Consider the following 15,699-nt stretch of genomic DNA (forward strand, 5'->3'; position numbering starts at 1 on the left):
TGACAATCTGACAAAGGTCCTAGAATCAATGATACAGACAAGCAAACAGTAAGTAAGAACACAAGTTCTTGCTTAACTCCTGTATGCCTCAATAAAGCACAGCTTTCTTGCCAAGCTGGTCACTGGGGTCTGTTGCATAGCAATTTAATACTCCAGAGTACCTGCCACTCAGTGCAGACACACCAGCCTGTTTATCCTGCAAGAGTGGCATTTCTGCTCCTTTCCAAGCAAATCTGATATCTTACAAGAAAAAGAGTAAACCATTCACATCACCCCCAAATGAAGTTTAAGAATGAGCATCACAATTTACATTACTGACCTTTGGATGTATGGTGGCAATTCCATGAAGGGATCCTCATACCCAGAGGGTCCAGGCAGGACAATATGCTCTGGATAACAAAGTGTTCGACTGCACTGGTCTGTGCCATGATACAAGAAGGAAACTAGTCTGATTATGCTCAGTCAAAACTTGGTAACGATGTCTTCCACAGTATTCTCTCTCTAGACTCTTTGCCAAAGAGGTGGATGTTACCAGGTCTTCCTTAGGAGTACATCAGATGCATTGGGCAAAATGGCTTCCTGTTAGAGAAGGAAAACAGGGTAGGAAATGTGAAGATCCATGAATCACATTCTCTACAGAAATCAATACCCGATGTGTTCATAAGACTGAGACAGTTTGACTTCTAGGAGTTGTTGGCAAACATCCTAAGGTGGTCTCAGAGGCAACTGCCAGGAATTGTGAGTTCCTCAGGACATAGTAATTGAGCTCATTTACTTGAAAGCTTGCATTATCCCCCTTGGTTTCACTGATTATACTGAAGAATTCCAGAAACTATTCCCCAGAAGTTCTCCAACTATTAATGGTCACCACAACTATGGTTAGAAAGCTCAAGGCAAACCTTAGCAACCCCAAAGATACTACCAAGAGTATGCTGAAAGAACATCTTTGTATAGCGTCTGCAATAATACTGCTCCTTACTATCCTGGAGGCAAACTTTTCCCAGTCCCAATTAATCAAATGCCAATTTCAGAGTTACCACAAAAACAATTATCATCCAAGTGGCAGTATGAGTTGTCATCAGTTCAGAAGTTACTATTAAATCTTAAATTTTCCTAATTAAATGAGGAATGCAGTGGACATGAACTTGGGCAAACTGTGGGAGATGGTGAGGGACGGGGAGGTCTGGTGTGCTGCTGTCCAGAGGGTCACAGAGAGTCGGACATGGCTGGGTGACTGAACAACAACAGTGAGACTTATTTTCAAAGAATCCATGAATAGGCCTGCATTTTGTAGATGTATAATCAAAAAATCTTGCAGAAATAATTACTGATGATTTAATGAAATCAGTTACATGAATCGGAGAAAATTAAAAGTGTAAAATCAAAAATCTCTATGCTCTTTCTAAAGTCACCAATATTACTGTTATTTGCCTTACCTAAGACAACATGAATATAGTTGAAAATAATTACCCTCCTGCTAAGGCCAAGCACGAATTTTAAGCTATTTAACAGGTCTTGTTTTAGTTATGAGGGTAATCACTTTTTCACCTACAGGAGTAAAGTTTTTTATGGCTCTGACCTCAGAGCCATAAATATAAAATAAACCTGGCATCTGGAAAGCACAGTAGTGTTCCACGTCTGGTGTCTGGGCCATACCCACCACAAGCGAAATCAGAATCTCTGGTGGTGGCAAGGGGGAGGACTGGACATGGAAATGCTTCTGAAAGTTTCCCAGGTGATTCTACTGGGCAGCCAGGCTTATGAATCACTGTGGTGGGTGAATAGCACTGTGCTAAACACAGTAATGGAAATAAGCAACTAGAAACCTTTCCTTGCCCTTAAGGAATTTGCCTTGAAGGAACAATACAGTATATCTTATGGCTACCTACTCATTGCATCCTTCCTTGAAACATCACCCATAAGCTGCCACATGAATGGGCTTAGGCAACTGTCTATACCAAAAAATCACTGCTGCTCCTGCTAACTACACTGATTAAATGAAGATCTGCATATAGAATTCAAGGTAAGAAAACTAAATCTCTGGAAGTTTGGAATTAAGATCCCCAAAGTCTAATTCAGCCATTTGTGGGTAGCTGAGCTGAAAAAAACTGAAATAAGGCAGGAAAATTTGGCAGAGAGAAAAGAGAAGAGTATGAAAGTAAATATCCCTGGGAAAGAGTCAGAGGGGTGATATGATCCTGATAACAGGAGAGAAAGAGCCATTTAGCCTTCAGACAGGTTCCACTGCATACCCTGCAAGACCTGCTGTAGGTTTATAATACCTTCTCCTTGTTTTAGGCTGGTTGCGTGAGTCTCTGCTTCTTGCAATAAAAAAAAATGCTCCTTCCTCCTCTTCATTTTCTGGGTCCCAGCTGGATTCCCACATGATTTGTGAACCCTCAACATCCTTCTTTTTTCTCATGAAAACAGTAAGAACTTTAAGATGGGAAGTAAAGGGTCCTGAAGTGGTCTGGGAGGCTTTACAGATGATGTGGGAACTGAACTGGGATCTAGAAGATGGAGGGGAAAAGAGAGCTCACTCCAGGTGAGAGAAAGAGCAAGCACAAAGCAACAGAAGCAGAAATTCACCAAAGAAGAAAGAGGAACACAGGGAAATTAATTTAGCTTGGTGGGGATGAACCTAACTAAAGGGCAGACATAATAATTCAATGGTCTTCTATTTCTTGGTTTCTCCTGCATGAAAAAAAATCCTAATGCTCAATACTTCTAAATAAATGCCTTTTAAACTCCTAAATACATCCCATTCCATCTCACTATTCTAGGGGAAACACTCTCATAATAACAACCAAAAATAAATAAATAAATAAACAAAAGAAAGGCACTGATAGAAAGGAACAGACAATGCTTGCCAGTTTCTGTTAAAAAAATGTTTATTTTTTACATATCAGTGGACCCTTATAGCCTGTTTTATTTTCTGTATACTTTGGCAAAAGTTGGTTATTTTGAGACAATGTTTTACTTCTATTAACAAAGTAATTCTTTTTTAACAAAATTTTAAACTTTGTTGCATGTTTATATACATGGGCTTCCCTTGTGGCTAAGCTGGTAAAGAATCCACCTGCAGCTGGAGACCTGGGTTCCACCTCTGCGTTGGAAAGATCCCCTGGAGAAGGGAAAGGCTACCCACTCCAGTATTCTGGCCTGGAGAATTTCATGTACAGTCCATGGAGTTGCAAAGAGTTGGACATGACTGAGTGACTTTCACTTTCACTTTTATATACATGGTTAGCCTAATGGTCATAGTCTATAATCATTACTGGTGACAAGAAATAGTGAATTTTAGTATTAACTATGGGTTTTCCTGGTGGCTCAGATGGTGAAGAATCTTCCTGAAATGCAAGAAACCTGGGTTCTATCCCTGGGTTGGGAAGATCCCCTAGAGAAAGGAATAGCTACCCACTCCAGTATTCTTGCCTGGAATATTTCATGGATAGAGGAGCCTGGTGGGCTATAGTTCATTAGGTTGCAAAGAGTCAGACAAGACAGAACAACTAACACTTTTACTTTCAGTATTAACTATAAGGACTTCCTTGGTAGATCAGTGGTAAAGAACCTGCCTGCCAATGCAGGAGATGCAGATTTGATTGATGAGTTGGGAGGATGCCCTGGAGAAAGAAATGGCAATCCACTCCAATATTCTTGCCTGGGAAATCCCATGGACAGAGGAACCTGCTGCTGCTGCTGCTGCTAAATCGCTTTAGTCATGTCTGACTCTGTGCGACCCCATAGACGGCAGCCCACCAGGCTCCACCATCCCTGGGATTCTCCAGGCAAGAACACTGGAGTGGGTTGCCATTTCCTTCTCCAGTGCACGAAAGTGAAAAGTGAAAGTGAAGTCGTTCAGTTGTGTCTGACTCTGCAACCCAATGGACTGCAGCCTACCAGGCTCCTCCCTCCATGGGATTTTCCAGGCAAGAGTACTGGAGTGCGTTGCCATTGCCTTCTCCGACAGAGGAGCCTAGTGGACTACAATCCATGGGATTGCAAAATAATCAGACTTAGCAAATAAACAACAATAACGTAACTTGAAAGCATTTTGGATAATATATGGGCTTCCTTGGTGGTGCAGATGGTAAAGAATCTTCCTGCAGTGCAGGAGACCTAGGTTTGTTCCCTGGGTGGGGAAGATCCTCTGGAGAAGGGAATGGCAACCCACTCCAGTATTCTTGCCTGGATAATATTGGTTAAATGCTGAGACTTCAGCAGCGGTATTTACCATCAACTGTAAATAATGAGATTAAGGTTCTAAGTATTAAGAGATCTTTTTTAATTCAAGTACTTTCCCATCAGTGATATAGATCTGGAGTCCCTGGTAGCTCAGACGGTAAAGCGTCTGCTTACAATGCGGGGGACCCAGGTTTGATCCCTGGGTTGGGAAGATCATCCGGAGAAGGAAATGGCAACCCACTCCAGTATTCATGCCTGGAAAATCCCATGGACTGAGGAGCCTGGTGGGCTACAGCCCATGGGGTCGCAAAGAGTCGGACATGACTGCGCGACTTCACTTCACTTCACTTCAAGGTGTTAAGCCACAGCAAGGCTGGCAATCAGCCAATAAGCATCACAGTGCCAGCCCCGACCTGAGCTGTACCCATAGCCTGGAGTGACTCTCACCAGATCATTTTTAGTGATCTTCTCACTAAAGTATCTACATTCAGTATCTTCTATATGTATGCATGTCTTCAGGTTAAAGATGGCCCAAGCTGGACAGGTTCTTGTAAATTAGTTGATATTTTACTAATGAAACTAAGATAGTTACTTGTTGGGCTAAAGGGGAATGCTGAATTTGCTTTAAAAAAAAATTTTTTTTTTTCCATCTCATATCTCCATTGCTCTACTAAAATGGCTTTTTAAAGTCTTGCACTCTTTTTGCTTAGAATGTAGGCAGGAGCAGCTTGTGCAAACCCTGCCTGCTCCATACGTCAAGCAGTGTTTGTATATATTTCAGCGTATCCAAGCAAGGCCTTTTTAACTTTCCATCCTACGGACGGAGCTGTACTTTCCTGAATAGCAGCCAGGAAAAAACTTGGAGATTTGGCAGGAAGACTGTGGGAAGCCTGGTGCAACACCAGGCTGAGATCTGGAGCAGAGGCTTTCTACAAAGGCAGAGGAACGAAACACCTCTCTTTGTTTAGCTCTACGTACGAGTACAAATGGAGACCCCAGATTGCAATCAGGCCCTATTGTATAAACATGGGGTTTCCATGCCATACAGCATTTTTGGCACCAAGCACCTTATTATTTTTCAGCTGGAAAACCAATTAGCATTCTTTTTATATCTGAGTGTTAATACTTGGGACTTAGAGCAATTTTTTGGCCAGCAGCCCACACGGCTGTAGTCTCTTGGGCAATGCCTGACAAATTAAGATAAAACTGTTACTTCATGTTTTCCTACAAAAAGAAAACAAAAACTGTTTCCTGTTCTTATTAATTGGATGAAGTCAATTTCCACATTTAACAAATAAAAAGGTAGGCATAATCAGGGTGTCAACCTATGGTTCTTATCTCTCCCCAAGCGGGTTCCTCTGCAGGAATGTTGGACTAAAAGAACTGTCAGGTTCTGACAAACCTCTCCTTCTAATGGAAAAAAATCTCCATGGTCAACAGAGACCTCTGTCCAGTGGATAGCCTGTGGCCACCACAGGGTCACCCTTTGACCTCTATGGCAATTTTTTCCCCATAAGTTTGAGCAATGGGATTTACCTGGAGAAAACTATTAGGAGATTCCAGTCCTGACAAGTGAATTAGTCATAACAGTCAAGAGGGCACTGCCCAGTTTGAAAGAAATAAACAAAGCCAAAAATTTCCCTATCTTGAAAGCAGAGCAAAGAAAAGTTCACACTCTAGGAATGCAGCTTATGATTAGAGAAAGCCATATCTGGGCTACTGTCTCAGAATATCTGAGCATGTGGGAGAACAGGAAAAGAGGTTGAAATTGTTGTGAGAGGTGCCCATCCCGTAATGTATTCCCTTATGATAAACAAGCCTTGCCATGGTGACGAAGACTAATGCCACAAGTTAGAGGAATGTGGCCCTCCAGTGAGCAGACCACATTTGGGAAAATCTCCAGGATGATGCAAAATATTTAGAAGGGAAGTGGTAAAACAAACAGAAGGGAAACACTGCAATCTGACTGCAGTTTGAAGACAAAAATACGTTGGACACAAAAAATAGTTTGTGTGTAGTTACAACAGTGCTTTTGTGTTCTTGGTACTAAATGTACATCTCTTTGCTAGAAATGGCCTGAGGGGCCTGCTGCTTCCCTTAAAGACTTTCTTTGTAAACAGCGGGTGGTGGCATCCAAAAAAAAAAAAAGAGAGAGAGAGAGAGATACACATGAAAGACTTCTTTAAAGAATTTGTATAGAATATTTGCTTTGCAACAAATTCTGTTCCAGAGCTATATTACTTAACATGAGGGCTGTGAAGTAATTTTTAAGTTATATGGAAATTATCTTATTACTAAATATCTGCTATCAACAGCAGAAAATGATCACCTAATAATTTAAGGGAGTAACTAGAAAATGTCCAGTTTTGCACAGGTAAAGAAGTATTAGAATTGAGGTTCTAGATAGCAGACGTCACACATTCCCCTACACAACGGGTGACCATACATTCCAATTTGCCAAGACAGTCTCAGTTTACTCCAATTATCTAGGTTTAGTTACTAATAGTGCCCCTTTCACTCACAACAGTGGTTTGGATAACAAATAATTTAGTGACCAAACTCCTACAGAGACCAAGAGTCTTCAGTCTATCTTCCATGGATATCAGTCTGATGCTTTATCGATCTTTGAACCTAAAAGAATGTATATAAAAAAGAGAGGAAAGGAGAGTTGCTGTCATCTTGCAGAGAGGAATTCTCAGTAGCGTGGCTTCACCTAAAAGAAGCACAGAAGGACCGTGAACAAAATCATTCTAGGGGAACGGAGAGAAAATATCCCACCCATAGAGCCCCCCTGAGGCAACTTTTAGAAGTAACTAGGAGCTTCTCACTAGATTACATACCAACCTCCAAACAAGTGTTTCTTTATCAAATCCTAGAAGGCAGGCAGTCATTTCAAAACCAGACATGCATGCTGCCTCTCTTTCTGCCCTGCAGGCTAGAATGTATCACTTAGATGTTCCAAATCAGAAAGTGTTCAGCCATTTCCATACCACCAGGAGCTACAATGTTGGGCTGCAGCTATTTGGATCAAATGGAAATGCTTTGATCTCTTTTACATCTAAGTTTAACTGTGGCTTGGGCCCAAAAAGTGGGATAATTTTGGCAACTTCCCCTGTACACTTTTATCTGAAGATAAAAGGAACACTTGGAAGCATAAACAGAAGGTGTATTTCTGTAGGCCCAAGAGCCACCACATCAAACAAACAAAACTATAGGCATTTATGCTGAATATTAGCTCTGTTTCATCAGCTCTATTCCACTCCCTCATTCACTGATAGGCAATAGGATCATTTCCTTACACTGAAAATATATAAAGATAATACAACATTAAAGAACTTAGGAAAAAAAGAACATTTCCATCATACTGATTTTCATTTTTACATTGAAATCTTTAAAATATAAAAACACATTTCTTAAGTTACAAATTTATTATAATGGCTTTAGATTCAGGAGTCCAAGGTCCTTGTTACATTCTACAAATATCTGGGTGATGGGAGTTGGAGCAGTCATTCTGCTAACCTCCTTGTATCTCAAGGTTCTGGGCTTTAATCAGGAATTTACAGGTTGATAAACTCAGTTAAAATGGAACATGAGTCCCTATGGGAAACCAGTTTGGAGCGCCAGTGAGGAATTATGACTTTCCAATCACCTTTGCACAAAGCATATTATTCATTTGAGGGCTAAATGAAAGCGATTCACTGGCTTAGGGAATTTAAGGACCTATTTGATCTTATAGGTGAAGCTATGGTCCAGGAGAAGGCCTGGCGAGCTGCAGTCCATGGGATCACAGAGTCAGACACGACTTGGCGACTGAACAACAACATAGTCCATTCAAGCATAAGTTAAGGTAGAGTGGAGTTCTAAAAGTGGAGAGATGTCTCCTTATAGGGAAATACATCTGAGTGAACAGACACAGTCTAGCTGGATGCAAATCAGATAGGCTCTGAGCAAAGGTATTGGGCACATTAGGCTCTGAGCAAAGGTATTGGGCACATTATTGCCAAAGTAGTGCTCTTGCTAAGAACAAAAATCACCAAATTGGAAGGAGAGATTTATGACTTTTCCTTGCTAACGTCTAATGATAAGTGAGCTTCTTGAAGGGCTCTTAGGACACACAGGGCTTGACTAAGAGAATATTACATGGCTTAAACATAGCAACTTGGCCCTCTCTAGAGTGATGTGTCAAATGGAGATAAAACAACCAGGCTAGTGATGGACAGAGTTGATGGATGGTTACACGGCAGAGTTAATGGGTTAAAAAGGGCTTCCCCGGTGGCTCAGTGGTAAAGAATCTGCCTGAAATGCAAGAGACCAGAGTTTGATCCCTGGGTCAGGAAGAATCTCTGAAGAAGGAAATGGCAACCCATTCCAATATTCTTGCCTGGGAAATCCCATGGATGGAAGAGCCTGGCATGCTACAGACCATAGGTTTGCAAGTGTTGGACAAGACTTACCAAACCAAACCATGGATTAAAGGGTACTAATACAAAGAATTTAAATAATATTAGGAGTCATTTTTTGTGGGTCATCAGATAGCAGCACAGTACTCATTTGTTTGCTGAAAAAATATTTATTAATTTTTATTCTTTTGAATGAAATTATCTTTTTGTTTTCTTATATTTGTTGGCTTAAGAGTTGGGAGAATAGTACCACCCTATTTGAGTTTTCAGTGGTAAAGTTTTCCCAGGTTTCTGGACAAGGGGATGTGACTCAAGCATGAGAAATGTGACATTCCCATTAACATTTCCTGGCCATCTCGGAAATGAGGATTCCATGCAAAACTTGAGAGTTGTATTAGATCATATCTAAAACCCCTTCCAGAAACACAATTTTGCATAACGAGAATCTGAACATTCTTAAAGAATTTCCTTTTATGTCCATTTCAACATGCTCCAGAAAAGGAAAACTGGTAGCAAAGCCAGAGGTCAAGAGAAAATATAATTAGAGAAAGGTCCAAACCACAACAGTGACAGACATGTGATTCTCAAATGCTCCTTGAAGCAGTTCTCTATCATGTGAAAGAGTTTGCGCCACTGGGCATGATCTTCCTTGAATACTCCTCTTTGATTAAAAAAAATTGTTTTCAGTTAAGAAACACGTGACTATATTCTCACAGTAGAAGAATCAATCCATACAAAAGCATATGGAATAAAAAATATAAACAAAGTATTTGTATATATATAGGTCATATACATTTATACATGATTCTATTATACTATGTCAATTTGTTTTCACCTGGGGCTTAAAGAATTTCCTACTTTAATATATACAGATATTACTCTTTTTTTATAATAATAAAATGTTCTGTAAGTTTACTACTATCTTCTTTGTTGATGATATTGCTTCTATTATTTGCTAGTATAAAAGAGAATATTCTTATAAATGTACTTAACTGTGAGTGAGTATTTTTGTGGGGCAGATTCACAGAAATAGACTGCAAGGTCAGAGACTAGGTTTAGTTTAAATTCTGATAAATATTGTCTAATTTATATATGCTGAGCATCATATGTATGCCACATGCGTTTCTTTTGCAAAGGGTATTTTTTATCCTTTGTCTGCGTTCTATCTGGTTCTTTGTGTTTTGCATACTCATATGGAGGCACCCTTTATATATTGCAAATCTTTTGTACAACATGTACAAAAGCAAATGTTTCCACTAGTTTGTAGCATATCATTTAACTTCATTTCAAATTGCCATCTCACAGAAGGTTTTTATTTATACATTTACATAATTTCTTTTATGGTATATAAATTTTATCTATTATTTAGGAAAACTTTCCTAATTCTCAGAGTTATAATTTTTCTATATCCTCTTCAAATACTTTTATAATTTGTTCTCAACACTTACTCTAATTACGCTCTCCAAAATGTACCTTTGTTTATGATATGAACTATGAGTTTAATATTTTCCCCAAAAGGAGAATCAGTTGTCATAGTGTGATTAATTGAGAAGCTTTGAACATTTTTACTAATTAGAGATGACATCTTTACTATAAACTTTATTCCTCATTTTTCATCCTATGTTTTCTATTGATAGTGTTTGCCTATTCCTAGGCCAAAATGCCTTATATCATGTTCTGATTATTAGTAGTAGAGCAAATCCCATGATTCTCTTCTTCAAAAATGTAACTTCCTAAGTATTGCTGGTCTTTCTTTCATATATGCTTGAGAACCAGTTCATCAACATCTTTACAGTGTTGAGTTCTCCCACTGAGAAATATGGAATAATGTTTTATTTATGTAGATTTTTAAATACCTTTCTCATAAAAATCACATTTCCTATTTATATCTAAGTATGAAATCGGAGAAGGCAATGGCACCCCACTCCAGTACTCTTGCCTGGAAAATCCCATGGAAGGAGGAGCCTGGTAGGCTGCAGTCCATGGGATCGCTAAGAGTCGGACATGACTGAGGGACTTCACTTTCTCTTTTCCTTTTCATGCATTGGAGAAGGAAATGGCAATCCACTCCAGTGTTCTTGCCTGGAGAATCCCAGGGACAGGGAAGCCTGGTGGGCTGCCGTCTATGGGGTCACACAGAGTCGGACAGGACTGAAGTGACTTAGCATAGCATAGAATAAAATAGATTTTGTTGCTATTATTAATGAGAGATCCCTTTTATTATTACATTTTCTGGGGCTTCTCTGGTGGCTCAGTGGTAAAGAATCCACCTGCCAACCAGGAAACACAGGTTCGATCCCTAGGTCAGGAAGATCCCCTGGAGAAGAAAATAGCAACCATTCCAGTCTTCTTTCCTGAGAAATCCCATGGACAGAGAAGACTGACAGGCTACAGTCTATGGGGTTGCAAAAGAGTCAGACAACTCAGTCACTAAACAACAACAACAATATTAGGAAAGTTATTGATTTTTGTATAGTGACATCTGTATCTGATCACCTTACTATACTCTTAAAGTACTCTCTTAAAATTCTATTAGTTTTTCTTATTATCCTCTATTTTCTTGGTAGAAAACTATATATTTCTCAAATCAGTTGTTGTGATTTTAGTAAGACTTCAAACTCATGTTTTTTAAGATCAACCAATCAAAGTCATCCTTTGAGAATGTTATAGACTGAATGTCTGTGCTCATCTCCCACAAATCATATTTGAAGTTTTAACAACCAATGTGATGGTATTTGAAGATAGAGTGTTAAAAGAGTAACTAGGGTTAAATGAGGTTGTGAGGGTAGAGTCCTCATAATAGAATTAGTGGTTTTATAAGAATAGGAAGACAGAGAGAGAGAGACCTCTTGTTCTTCCCAATGTGTGTACCATGGAAATAACACACGAAGACACAGCAAGAAGGTGGCCATTTACAAGCAGGAACACAGCTCTCACAGAACCCAACCAGGCTGGACCATGCTGGCACCATGATCTCAGACTTCCGGCCTTCAGAATTGTGAGAAAGTAAGCTTCTATTGTTTAAGCCATTGAATATATAGTATTTTTTTCACAGCAGCCCAAGCTGACTAAGACACAAAGTTGATGGTATTCTAGGCATGCTGGGAGTATTACTGGGACCCCATAAGAAAGCAAGTAACTCTTGTGAAATTTACAGATTTTATGCTTTGAAATTATGGTTTGCTTGCTTGTTTTGGATTGTATGGTTTAGATCAAATACTATATCTTTCCCTAGTAGGCTTATCCTACTTGTCTCCAATATATATATATAAATATTTTCAAATTTAATAGCTGTTTTAAATTTCTAATACTTGTCAATAGGTCCCACTGAAAATTACAATCAAGAATGTATAATTTATAAAAGGAAGGCCCCCTTAAAACTGAATAAATAAGAACAAGAAAATATTTTCAGCTTCACTGCTACACAGCTGATTTCTATTCATAGCTGGCCTGAGTCCCAGTCTTCCATAGAAGGTTTGCTTCCCTGGCATATGGAAACACCACAGCGGCAGACTTCCTCTGAGTAGCCCAGCCCTAAAGTTTGCAAGGCCATATTTCCTGTGAGAAGGAATTCCTGTGGCTGAAATCCTTGCTAACTTCCTTTTACAAAACTGCTTGCTTCATACAGGGACCTGCTTTCTCTGGTTCTGCAGGTCCAAAAGGATGTAGAAAAATTAAAATAACTTTTGGTTGATCGTGTCTCTCCATTTGCTTTGTTACAAACTAAGGGCTCATTTCCTTCACTAAATTTGTATATAATGGATCCATATTGGTTTACAGATACAGATAGGAGAGACTTACAGATGATAAGATGTCACATTCTATCCTTATTTACCAGTTGGTGTTAGATAGGTCTGCTCCTTCAGCCACCCTGGACTGACTGACTGTGGCTCCCTAGAGCACTGTTTTGAGGAGAGGTCTGAGGCTGCCTCTGGCCATGATCAATGAGTAATGTCTGTCATGAGTTTGGGAGGAAAAAAGGTGGGATGCCTGCCAAACATTTCTCATCTTTGAATATAATTGGCTTTTTGTTTCTGAGCTTAGTTGTATAACCTGGGAAGTTTTATTAATTTGTAGATATCATATGAATAAAAGGAAATATATTGCTTTATTTTTTAAAAACTTGGATCACAGTTAAGTGCTTTTAAGACTAAGAAGCTTTAACATAAAACATTGAGTATATTAATATATAACCTAAGTAAAGTTAAACCAAAATACACATTTCATATACATACTATTACATAGTACTGATTTTCCTCACTATCAATAATAGGTAGTAGCATGGAGAAGGCAATGGCACCCCACTCCAGTACTCTTGCCTGGAAAATCCCATGGACGGAGGAGCCTGGTAGGCTGCAGTCCATGGGGTCGCTAAGAGTCGGACATGACTGAGCGACTTCACTTTTCACTTTTCACTTTCATGCATTGGAGAAGGAAATGGCAACCCACTCCAGTGTTCTAGCCTGGAGAATCCCAGGGACGGGGGAGCCTGGTGGGCTGCCATCTATGGGGTTGCACAGAGTTGGACACGACTGAAGTGACTTAGCGGCAGCAGCAGCAACATGGTAGTATTACTAATAGCTGCAACTTTCAAAATCCAAGTTGGTATTATTTTGAATTGCATATAAAATTACCAATAAAGTATGAAACAGATATTTTCAGATAAAAGTAGTATACTTTACTTTCACAACTCGGACCTGCCAGGAGGATAAAGGTTGAGGAAATAATACAAATATTGTTGCTTTTTTTTAACCAAAGATAAGCTTTATGTTTTGTGAAATTCAGCAATATACAACCAAAGAGGTAGACTTTGCAAAATATTTGAGAAACATTCAAAAAAATAGTGATGTGCAGCTCTAGGTTTTGGAGGTTCACAAACCTATCCTTCATAGTGGGATTATCTGGAAAGTCTAATAGTGACTAAGTTTGTGTAAAAAAAAAAAAATTGAAGTGTTCAGCTATGGTTTGGGATATTACAGCGTAAGAACTCAAAACACTATTTTTCCATATTCACATATTTATAATATTTTACTTATTTTTTTTACAAGCAAGGAATGATTGCTTCTAACAACCCACTACTATGATTCAACTTGCCTATTACATTAGAAATATTGTGTAAGCAAAGAGAAAGACTAGAGATAGAATGGGAAAGACTAGCGATTGCCTCAAGAAAATTGGAGATATCAAGGGAACATTTCATGCAAGGACAGGCACAGAAAAAGGACAGGAAATATATGGGCCTAACAGAAGAAGAGATTAAGAAGAGATGGCAAGAATATACAGAAGAACTATAAAAAAACGTCTTAATGACCCAGATAATCACAATGGTGTAGTCACTCATCTAGAGCCAGACATCCTGGAGGGTGAAGTCAAGTGAGCCTTAGGAAGCATTACTATGAACAAAGCTAGAAGAGGTGATGGAATTTTGGCTGGGCTATCTCAAAGCATAAAAGATGATGCTGTTAAAGGTCAGTTTTCATGTCAATCCCAAAGAAGGGCAATGCCAAAGAATGTTCAAACCACTGTACAATTGTGCTCATTTCACATGCCAGCAAAGTAATGCTCAAAATCCCTCAAGCTAGGGAATTCCAACAAAACATCTACTTCTGCTTCATAGACTGTGCTAAAGCCTTTGACTGTGTGGATCACAACAACTATGGAAAATTCTTGAAAAGATGGGAATATCAGATCACCTTACCTGTTTCCTGAGAAACCTGTATGCAGGTCAAGAAGCAATAGTTAGAACCAGACATGGAATCACGGACTGGTTCAAAATTAGGAAAGGAGTGTGATAGGTTGTATATTGTCACTTTGCTTATTTAACTTATTTGCAAAGTACGTCATGCAAAATGCCAACTGGATGAATTACAAGCTGGAATCAAGGTTGTTGGATGAAATATCAACAACCTCAGATATGCAGATAATACCACTCTAATGGCAGAAAGTGAAGAGGGACTAAAGAGCCTCTTGATGAGGGTGAAAGAGAATGAAAAAGCTGGCTTAAAACCCAAATTTCAAAAAACTAAGATTATGGCATCCAGTCCCATCACTTCATGGCAAATAGAAGGGGAAAAAGTGGAAAGAGTGACAAATTTTATTTTTGGGGGCTCCACTAACAATGACCGCATCCATGAAATTAAAAGATGCTAGCTCCTTGAAAGGAAAACTATGACAAACCTGTGAGCTGTGTTGTGCTTGGCTGCTCAGCTGTGTCTGACTCTTTGTAACTCCATAGACTGCAGCCCCACCCTCCAGGCTCCTCTCTCCATGGGATTCTCTAGGAAAGAATACTGGAGTAGGTTGCCATGCCCTCCTCCATCCAGGGATTGAACCCAGATCTCCCACACCACAGGTGGATTCTTTACCACCTGTGTCACCAGGGAAGCCTGATGATAAACCTAGACAGCATATTAAAACAGAGACATCACTTTGCCGACAAAGATCCATGTAGTCAAAGCTATGATTTTTCCAGTAGTCATGTACAGATGTGAGAGTTGGACCATAAGGAAGGCTGAGCACTGAACAACTGATGCTTTCAAATTGTGGTGCTGGAAAAGACTTGTGAGAGTCCCTTGGACAGCAAAGATATCAAACCAGTCGATCCTAGAAGAAATCAATCCTGAATATCCACTAAAAGGCCTGATGCTGAAGCTGAAGCTCCAATACTTTGGCCACCTGATGTGAAGAGCCAACTCATTAGAAAAAACCCGGATGATGGGAAAGATTGAAGGCAAGAGGAGAAGGGGGCAGCAGACGATGAGATAGTTAGATAGCATCACTGACTCACTGAACAAAGTTTGAGCAAACTTCGGGAGATAGTGAAGGACAGGGAAGCCTGGTGTGCTGCAGTCGATAGGGTCACAAAGAGTTGGACACGACTGAGCAGCTGAGCACACAAAATGTGCTCTGTCACAGTCATTCTGTCCAAGAAACTGCCTTGTGGGACAGGGATATTTGGCATTTTATTGAGGATGGTTCCTTAAAGATAATCCAAGCTGCAATGGCATTTTATTAAATCCTACAAATAGCATTATATTCTGCTTCAATGCAGTAACATATCAAAACCCAGGCTGATTTTTTTTAAGAACTTCTACTGATGCTGAAAAGCTTA

General features: G+C 39.5%; 1 long non-coding RNA gene across 1 annotated transcript in view; it reads left to right on the plus strand.

The window, feature by feature from the left end:
- Positions 1 to 1,714: 1,714 nt before the first annotated feature.
- The window catches only part of LOC147374295 (uncharacterized), a 55,810-nt gene continuing 41,825 nt past the window's right edge, over positions 1,715 to 15,699 (plus strand). Inside the window, exon 1 of the long non-coding RNA XR_015162604.1 lies at positions 1,715 to 2,023. This is a non-coding gene — a long non-coding RNA (uncharacterized LOC147374295). The remainder of the gene's footprint in view (positions 2,024 to 15,699) is intronic.

Source organism: Bos grunniens, chromosome 4 (assembly GCF_055505025.1).
Source record: "Bos grunniens cultivar Pamir isolate PY7600 chromosome 4, Bosgru_T2T1.0, whole genome shotgun sequence".
Classification (NCBI taxonomy): Eukaryota; Metazoa; Chordata; class Mammalia; order Artiodactyla; family Bovidae; genus Bos; species Bos grunniens.